This window comes from Aptenodytes patagonicus, chromosome 21 (assembly GCF_965638725.1).
Source record: "Aptenodytes patagonicus chromosome 21, bAptPat1.pri.cur, whole genome shotgun sequence".
Classification (NCBI taxonomy): Eukaryota; Metazoa; Chordata; class Aves; order Sphenisciformes; family Spheniscidae; genus Aptenodytes; species Aptenodytes patagonicus.
Window position 1 is genome coordinate 6,587,948 of NC_134969.1, and position 8,623 is coordinate 6,596,570.

Sequence of the window (8,623 nt, forward strand, 5' to 3'; positions counted from 1 at the left end):
GCTTTGCAGACGTGATCCTCTTCCCAGAGTGCTCCTGGCAGGGTGAGCATCCCTGCTGATGGGGGACCTAAAATATACTGCCCGTGCTCTCCCAAGCATCGGGAGAGCCCTTGCTTTATCCATCAGGGAGGTGAAGCCAGTGAGGTTGGGGTCAGACCTCTCTGTGCTCTGCCACCTGCTTTAAATCCTATTTTATCCTAAAAAAAAAGGGTGCAGAATAGGGAGGAAAAGGGCTCGGGAGGGTCTGTTCTCCTTCCTCTGCTGCTGCCAAGCTGCTTTATCCCACTTGCGCACAAAGGTCATTAAAAACCACCGACCCTCGAGCTGCCATAGGGCTGGGGCAGCCCCCCAGGGATGGAGGCAGCGTCCCCCTGCCTAGGGGTGCAGGCAGGGGAAGAGCAGGGCTGTTTTCCACTCACCTGCCCAGCACTGCGGGCTCTGATCTAGACTAAAAGTCACCTCCAAGGGAGAGCAGCACTCAGAGGTGCTGGAAATTTCCTAATTTCCAGCCCGGTTAAGACCCTGATTTCTTGCTGGGTACGTAGGTGACGTGGAGGAAAGGTTATTCCTGAGCTGAGCTCGCCCCTGGGCTGCGTCAGTCCCTCCATTAAGGTGCTATTTCGGGACACGGGTCACAGGGTTTGGGGACCTGCAGGTTGTTCCCTGGCTGGGGACAGGGACTTTCCATGAGCCTGGGCAGGACACGGCCTCAGGGCCATCCCTGCATGGGGGGTGCCAGCCCCGGAGCGATGGAGGTGGCTCCTGTGGGATGGATCTGCAGAAAACTTGCTCAGCCCTTGAGAAAAACCATCCTGCCTGGGAGATCTCGGAGGCCAAAGGCAGCGAGAGCATCTCATTGCCTGGAGGATTTAAAACAAGAGGGAAAATGCCAGCAAACACTTCCCAGGGAGGCAATTTGTCACCAGACAGGGTGGAGCGTCACGCTGAGACTAAAGTCTGGATATCTTCGTGCCGCCTCGACAGGAGACATTAAGGTCACGGCAGATAGCAATGCCCTTCCCGGGCGTCCTCTTTGCTCCGGGTACTCAGCCATCTGGATCTGAGCTTGCTGCACCGTCCTTCGCAGGGCGCATTGATTATGCAGCACCATCTTCCCCCGGGGCACGACGTGATGGAGGTGGTGGAGATCTTCCCCGCCCTGTGCCATGCAATCGAGCAGCCCTTGGGTGCATGCACAGCCCAGTGCATCCCTTCCGCAATGGGGGACAGCACATGAGCTGCTTTTTGTATTTCTGTAGGTCAAGGTGGCTTGAATTCCTGCAATGAGTTGCACAGGTCTTTGCAACTCAGCTGCAACTTTGCTGTTCCCAGCAGAACGGGAAAATTCAACCAAAATAATGTCTTTTTTCTTCTTTTTTTAGCAGAAGCTCTTTCCTGACCCAAAGGCGTGGTGGATCACGCAGCCAGATGCAGCCACAGCTTGGGGCTCATCCTGCTGCCAATTCATCACAGGAGCTGCGGTCCCGCCAGGGAAACGAGATCCCCATCGAACGACTCTAAGTGCCGCTCTCAGGGCCCAGCCACCGAAATATTCATCACCTGCCCCAATGGACAAGTGGAACATGCAGATTATTTCTGGGACAAAACAGCTACAGTTTGGGAAACCACTGTTCCTATGTATTGACTCCTATATTGGCTTAAATCCGATGTTTCTGGGCAACAGCCGGTTTGCACGGGCAGGAGATGAGCCCAGGCAAGGTCGGGGCAGCACGGAAGAGCTCAGAGCAGCACAGGAGGGTTTGGGAGGAGGTGGGACGTGGTAGGATTTGCCCAGTTTTTGCTTTAAGAGACCAGATCGGGGTGGCGAGGGGAGCCTTTGGAAGAAAGGTGTGTTCGAGTTAACTGAGCATAAAGAAAGCATCCCAAAAAGATGTCTTCACGGGCAAAAAAAAAAAAAGCTCAAATCTGTTGTTCATGCTCCGGTAACTTCCAGATGCCTGGATGGGGATTGCAGGGAGCCTCACAAACACCTCCTGGCTTGGGGGAGCAGGCTGTCTCTCCTGCCTGCTGCTGTCCCTCCTGCCTGCCACTGTCCCCTGCCTGCGGAGGGGGGTGCCTGCCCCAAAAGCCCTGGGATTTAACCGAAACCACCAGGTTTCAGGCGCCCTTCTCCCCCAGCAGACCCTTGCCGTCTGGCTGAACGCCGGGATGCTGCAAACCAGCCAAATCAGCCCAAATCACCGCAGGCAAATCGGTGGGGGGACAGCGAGTAGCCATCACCCGGTGCTACCACCCAGGGGGGATGCGGGTGCTGCCTGCAGCCCTGCCTGCTTGCTGCCTCCACCTCCAGCAGCAAGAGGGATTTGTGCAAAGCTCCCAGCACCCGGGTTGGGCTTTTTTTATCCCAGGCTGCTCTTACGTTGACATTCTTAGCTGTGCCACTGGCTCCAGCGCTGCTCGCTAACCCCTTTTACAGGCAGCTAAATATAGCTCAGGCAGCTAAGCAAAATCTGCTCGGCAGGGCTACGTGGAGCTCGGCAGCACTGCTGCAGTCTCGGCCGGGGTGTGGGGTCTGCCAGCGCCGGGGAGGACAACAAGGTCCTCGCTGGTGGCATCTTTCACCCTGTGGTGTCTCATCCCCATCCAGGTGAGCACCGCTGCTGCTGTGATGCTCCCAACGGCATCTCATTGCTTCTCCCCGCCTTGGTGGCCCCGTTCCTCTCCCACCCTGGGGTTTCCTGGGGTCCTTCCACCCAAGTCAGGATATTTTATGCTGGAGAACATCTGGACTTTGTTATCATCCCTGATCCTACAAAAACATGGTGTAAAACCCCAGCTCGCTGCTGTGCTTAATAAAAAAAGCCGGGCGGCTCCAGGGATCCATGTGGGTGTTGTGCGAAGCACTGGGTGCAGGGAGCAAACCCGAAACCTGATGAGGCACCCTGTGGGCTCACCTGCACCCTGCAAAGGGTCTGCAAAGGGGGGAACATGCCTCCCGCCCCATGGCACACTCATCCATGGGTGCAGCTTGGTTTCTGCCTCTCCTGGCAAAGACAGATATTTCCGCCGGAGCCGTGAACTCATTAAGGAGACACTGATCTAATTGTCTCCACACCAGTACTTGTGGGTTTTTTTCTTTTTTTGTTTTAGACGGCGAGGAACGAGGCGAAAGGCTGACTGGAGAAATCTAATTGGATCCCCACGGCTCATTAGCCATTTCTCCGAAAGGAAGAATCGTTAAGGCTGAAAATGAACAGGCTCGAAAACCGCCTGTGCCATACTCAGCTTTCCACGGGCATCCCGAATTTGCAATCCCTCCGGCATTGCCCTGGCTGGGATGCCCGGGTGGCACTGGGGACACCCTGTCACCCAGGGGATGTTGGGAAACACAGGCGAGGGGCTTGGGGAGGCTTGTGCTGGAGTTTGGAGGAAGGCTGGAGCCTTTGAGTGCCGGGAAAGCAAACTGGGGGGCTCAAACCCAGAGCTGGGGCAAGCGGCAAAGCAGAAGCACCCAGCGGCGTGGAGGCTGCAGGCTGGGAATGAAAGAAGAACCAGGTCCTCCTGCCAGGTGGACCAAGGACACCTTCAGATCAAGGTCTCACCCTGCTTCTTCTTGCCCCAACCTCCCTACCCCACCATCTCTGTTGACTCAGATCCTGGTACCTTGGGGAGGACATTCAGCTCACAGTGGGGTCACCTCCTCCCCAAATTTTCCACCCCATGGGAGACCCAGCAGTTGTGACAGTGCAGAAACTCCTGCACGACACTCCCATCCATCACCGGCCAGGCATCTGGCCACCGCCACGAGAAAGACAAACAGTGTCTGTCCAAACTCAGCAGGGAAATGCCGAAGCTTTTCCAGCCAGTCGCTGTGTCTGAGAGCTCAGGCTAAATCAAGCTTCAAGGATGGAGGGTGGCCAGCGCTTCTTGGCCTCACAGCCCTTTGCTCTTCTGGCTGGGAGAGGCTTTGGGGAGAAGACCCCAGCCTGTTGGATGACAAGCAATAGGTTTGGTGATGGCCCATTACGGAAACCACCAGCCATGTCAGCTCCGCATCGCCCCACTGGCCTTTAAGACATCTCAAACTGGCAAAAGGTCCTCGAAGAGGGTCCCAAATGCAAAACCTGATGCTCAGTGGGTTTCCCAGAAGCAATGCCAGCAGGTGGGATGCCCATCACTAGATTCAGAGGGTTTTCTTGGTCTCCATCAGGCTCCTCTGTTGGGCTGGTCTCAAGGGCTGATGCATTTGAGATGTATTTGGCTGCTAAGCCTGCGGTGTTGCAGGACGGGAGAGTCCTGGTAAACAAAAAGGGACAAAGTAGGAGCTCAAGCACAGAAGGTTCTGCAGGTGCCTGCAATGGTCCTCCTGAAAATCATCCCCTTCATTTCCACTGGGTTTGAATCCCGGCTCCCGTGACCCTGATCACCCTGCCTCTGTCCGTAATTAAAGGCCAAGCAATCGCCCATTGCTAGTCCTTCCGCGTCTCTGTTTATTACAGAAGAGCTTAGCGGAAAACTAATTCCCCAACTCAAAGGCATCCTTAGCAAGGCGGGAGGGAGATGCTTCAATATCAGGACTTTTTCATTTGTCCTTCCCACCCCAGACTGGCTTTGTGCCTGTCCCCCTTCCCGTCTAGGGGCTAGAAACCCCAGGAGAGGCAGCACAGCTGAGAAAATATACTGCTGGCAGTAAACGGGGGTAACTTCATTCCTGGCCTCCTTGCCTGGCCAGGAAGGGCAAGGGGACCCCCCCAACCTCCCAGCATGGATGAGCAGCACCCTGAGATCTTGGAGCAGTTCCCCAAAGCACCCAAAACACAAGGCTGTGATGTGCTTGCTGGCAGCTGGTGGCCGAGGGGAAGGGTCCTGGGTGCCCTAAAAGCTCCATCCAGGAGCGGGGCCAGCCCGCAGGGCGCTGGAGGTAGGACAACCCCATGGACCAGGTTTTTTTCAAACCCAAAATCATCATCCCAAAAATGCATCTTACACCATGCCTGCATCTGTCTGCACTAGACGATGCTCTGGAGGAAAGGTCCTTGATGGATTTAGCTGGTTTTCCAAATACAGACTCGATTATTAATTATTATTAATTACTGTAATGTAGGTTTATCCATGAATAGCATCGCTTGGGCTCAGCAGGAACCCTTCTGGCTGCGCCCATGGCTAAGCTGGTATTGTCCCAGATACAGTCACATGAGATCATTTGTTTTCCCCCCAGGTCCCCGGGCGGGAGGGCATCCCTGGCAAGCTGCGCTTGGCCCTGCTCACCACTGGTCTGGTGCCACCCCTAACCCTGTAATCTCCCTGCGGCGGGCAGAAAATTATACTCTGACCACTAACGACCCCGGCACCAGAGGGGGGGAAAGAAGATGTCCCTTCGTGCCTCAGGGATGCTGAGTGATGCAGGAGAAGGAGCGGAGAGGGAGGCAGAGCAGAAAAAAGGTGTTTTATTAGGGGTACATGGGCAAGGGTGCTCCCAGCCCTGCTGAGCAGTGGGACACAGGCTGGGGGCTTCTGTTGCAGGGGGGGCTGGAGGCAGCCACACGTCCCTGGGCTCTGGCAGCATCCCTCACCTCCCATTCCTCATCTTCCCCGTGTGCAGGGTGATGCAAAACCAGTGTGTCCTTTGGTGCACGGGGGACCGTCACAGCTCTGTCACTTGTGACATTGCTGCCTGCCTCACTGGGTCCCGGTCCGGCCCAGGGCAGCTCTCGCTGCCGACAAGCCACCTCCCGAGAAGGGGATGGCGAGGGGCTGATGCTGTGGGTGGTGGCGGTGATGTGGCCTCTGCTCACCAGCAAAAGCCAGGCGTGGGGACACCCCTGCGAGACGGGTGGGGAGCCCTCTCCCTCCTGGCAGCCGGCGCCCTGCTTGGCCGTCCAGGAGCCGTCCCCACTGTCCGGCAGTTGTGTGCACCGGTCTCATACCGGCACTGCCATCTGGCGGCATCATCAAAGGTGATGAGGGGACAGTGTGGGGAGGACTGCTCCCTCCAGGGTCCCTGCAGCTGGTGGGATTTCTGCTCCCAGCATGCCAGCGGGCTCACGTCCCTGCAAGGCACAGGGGGACAGCAGGACCAAGGGGACAAATACCCCACTGGCTGACGTGCCCTTCCTGGGAGGACAGGGATTGAAGGACACTCCTGCTGTGGGTGTCACCGGGCTCTGATATCCAGCCGGGAAGAGATGAGAGCTGCCAGAGCCCCCACCTCCCACCCGGGGGGCTGTGTCTGGAGCCAGCCCATGGCGTCCCTGAGGCCTCTGCCTGCCCCGCAGGCGCTGCCAGACCCGTGCCTGCACGCAGCCAGGCCGGGCAGGTCCCCAGCGCACACCCCAGCCGCCTCCTGGAAGGAAAAGCAACCTGAGATCAGCTGAGATCAGCGAGCGATTTATGGGCACTGACCTCTCCTGTTGCAGGACTGCAACCAGCCGGCAGCTTTTGGGAGCCCACAGAGGCTTAGAAAAGCTTTTTTTTTATTTGTGCCAACTGCTGATCAGAGGCCAAATCCTGGAGCTTTACCTCTGGAGCAAGAAGCGTGACACCCTCCTCTTCTTCAAGGACACAGGGGGCATGTTGGCTCCCCATCTGCCCCAGCCCTGTGCCCCCCAAAGCCTGCCTGCTGCTGCACACTCACATACTTTCCCCGCTGTCTAAATTTAGAGTCTGGAAGTGGGCTAGCACATCCCAGTTTATCTCAGCCTCTGAATTATGCATGCCAGCAGCAAAGCAGCACTTGCTGCTCCGGGCGGACGTGCCAGGCTCCGGCCGGGCAGGCAGAGCAGGGAAACCCGCTGCTTGCCCAGCCCCGGCTCCCACCCTCAGCTCCGTGTGGGCATATGCCCCTCGGCCCCCCCGCCTGGGGTCTGGCCCCGCAGGGGGAGTGGGTTCAGGCTGGTAGGTGTGCTGGAGCTGGTGGGTGTGCTGGAGCTGGAAGGTGTGTTGTCAAAGCCAGCAAGAAGGGCTGCTATAGGCGACAAAAGGAAGACTAGGGAAAATATGGGTCCATTGCTCCACGAGATGGGAGACCTGGTGCCACAGGACATGGGAAAGACTGAGGAACTGGGTGCCTTCTTTGCCTCTTTACTTGCAAGACTGATCTTCAGGAATCCCAGGTCCCAGAGACCGGGGGGAAAGGCTGGAGCAAGGAAGACATACCCTTGGTGGAAGAGGATCGGGTCAGGGGATACTTAAGCAAACTGGACATACTAAGTCCATGGGCCCTGCTGGGATGCACCCACGAGTGCTAAGGGAGGTGGCTGATGTCACTGCGAGGCCACTCTTGACAACCTTTGATTGATCATGGTGACTGGGAGAAGAGCCCGAAGGCTGGAGGAAAGCAAATGTCACTCCTATCTTCAAGAAGGTCAAGGAGGACCCAGGGAACTATGGGCCCATCAGCCTCACCTCGACCCCTGGGAAGGTGATGGAGCAGCTAATCCTGGAAACCATTTCCAGGCACATTAAGGACGAGAGGGCAGCTTGATAAACTTGATAAACTTCTACAATGAAAAGACTGGCTTGGTAAACGAGGGGAGAGCAGTGGGTGTTGTCTACCTGGACTTCAGGAAGGCCTTTGACACTGCCTCCCATAAGATCCTCACAGAGAAGCTGTTGATGCAGATGGATGAGCAGACAGTGAGGTGGGTTGAAAACCGGCTGAATGGCCGGGCCCAGGGGTGGTGATCAATGGCACAAAGTCTAGTTGGAGGCCAGTCACTAGTGGTGTACCCCAGGGGTCTGTACTGAGTCCAGTCCTGTTTAACATCTTCATGAACAGTCTGGATGATGGGGCAGAGTGTAAGCTCAGCAAGTTTGCAGATGACACCAAACTGGGACGGTTGGCTGATATAGCAGAGGGTCATGCTGCCATCCAGAGGGACCTTGCCAGGCTGGAGAAAGGGGCTGACAGGAACCTCATGAAATTCAACAAGGGGAAGGGCAAAGTCTTGCCCCTGGGGAAGAACAATCCCCGGCACCAGCACATGCTGGGGGCCACCCAGCTGAAAAGCAGCTCTGTAGAAAAGGACCTGGGGGTGCTGGTGGACACCAGGTTGAACATGAGGCAGCAACGTGCCCTTGCTGCAAAGGCGGCGAATGGTGTCCTCGGCTGCATTAGGCAAAGCATTGCCAGCAGGTTGATGGAGATGATCCAGTGATCAGCACTGGTGAGGCCACACCTGGAGTGCTGCGTCCGGTTCTGGGCTCCCCAGTATTAGAGAGACACGGATGTACTGGAGAGAGTCCAATGAGGGGCTGCGAAGGTGATTAAGGGACTGGAGCATCTCACATATGAGGAAAGGCTGAGAGGTGGGACTGTTCAGCCTGGAGAGGAGAAGGCTCAGGGGGATCTCATCAATGTATCTAAATACCTGAAGGGAGGGTTCAAAGAGGACGGATCCAGGCTCTTTTCAGTGGTGCCCAGTGACAGGACCAGGGGCCATGGGCACAAACTGAAACACAGGAGGGTCCTTCCGAACATCAGGAAACACTTTTTTTACTGTGAGGGTGACCAAGCACTGGCACAGGTTGCCCAGGGAGGTTGTGGAGTCTCCATCCTTGGAGATACTCAAATGTCATCTGGACATGGTCCTGGGCAACTGGCTCTGGGTGGCCCTGCTTGAGCAGGAGGGTTGGACCAGATGACCTCCATAGGTCCCTGCCA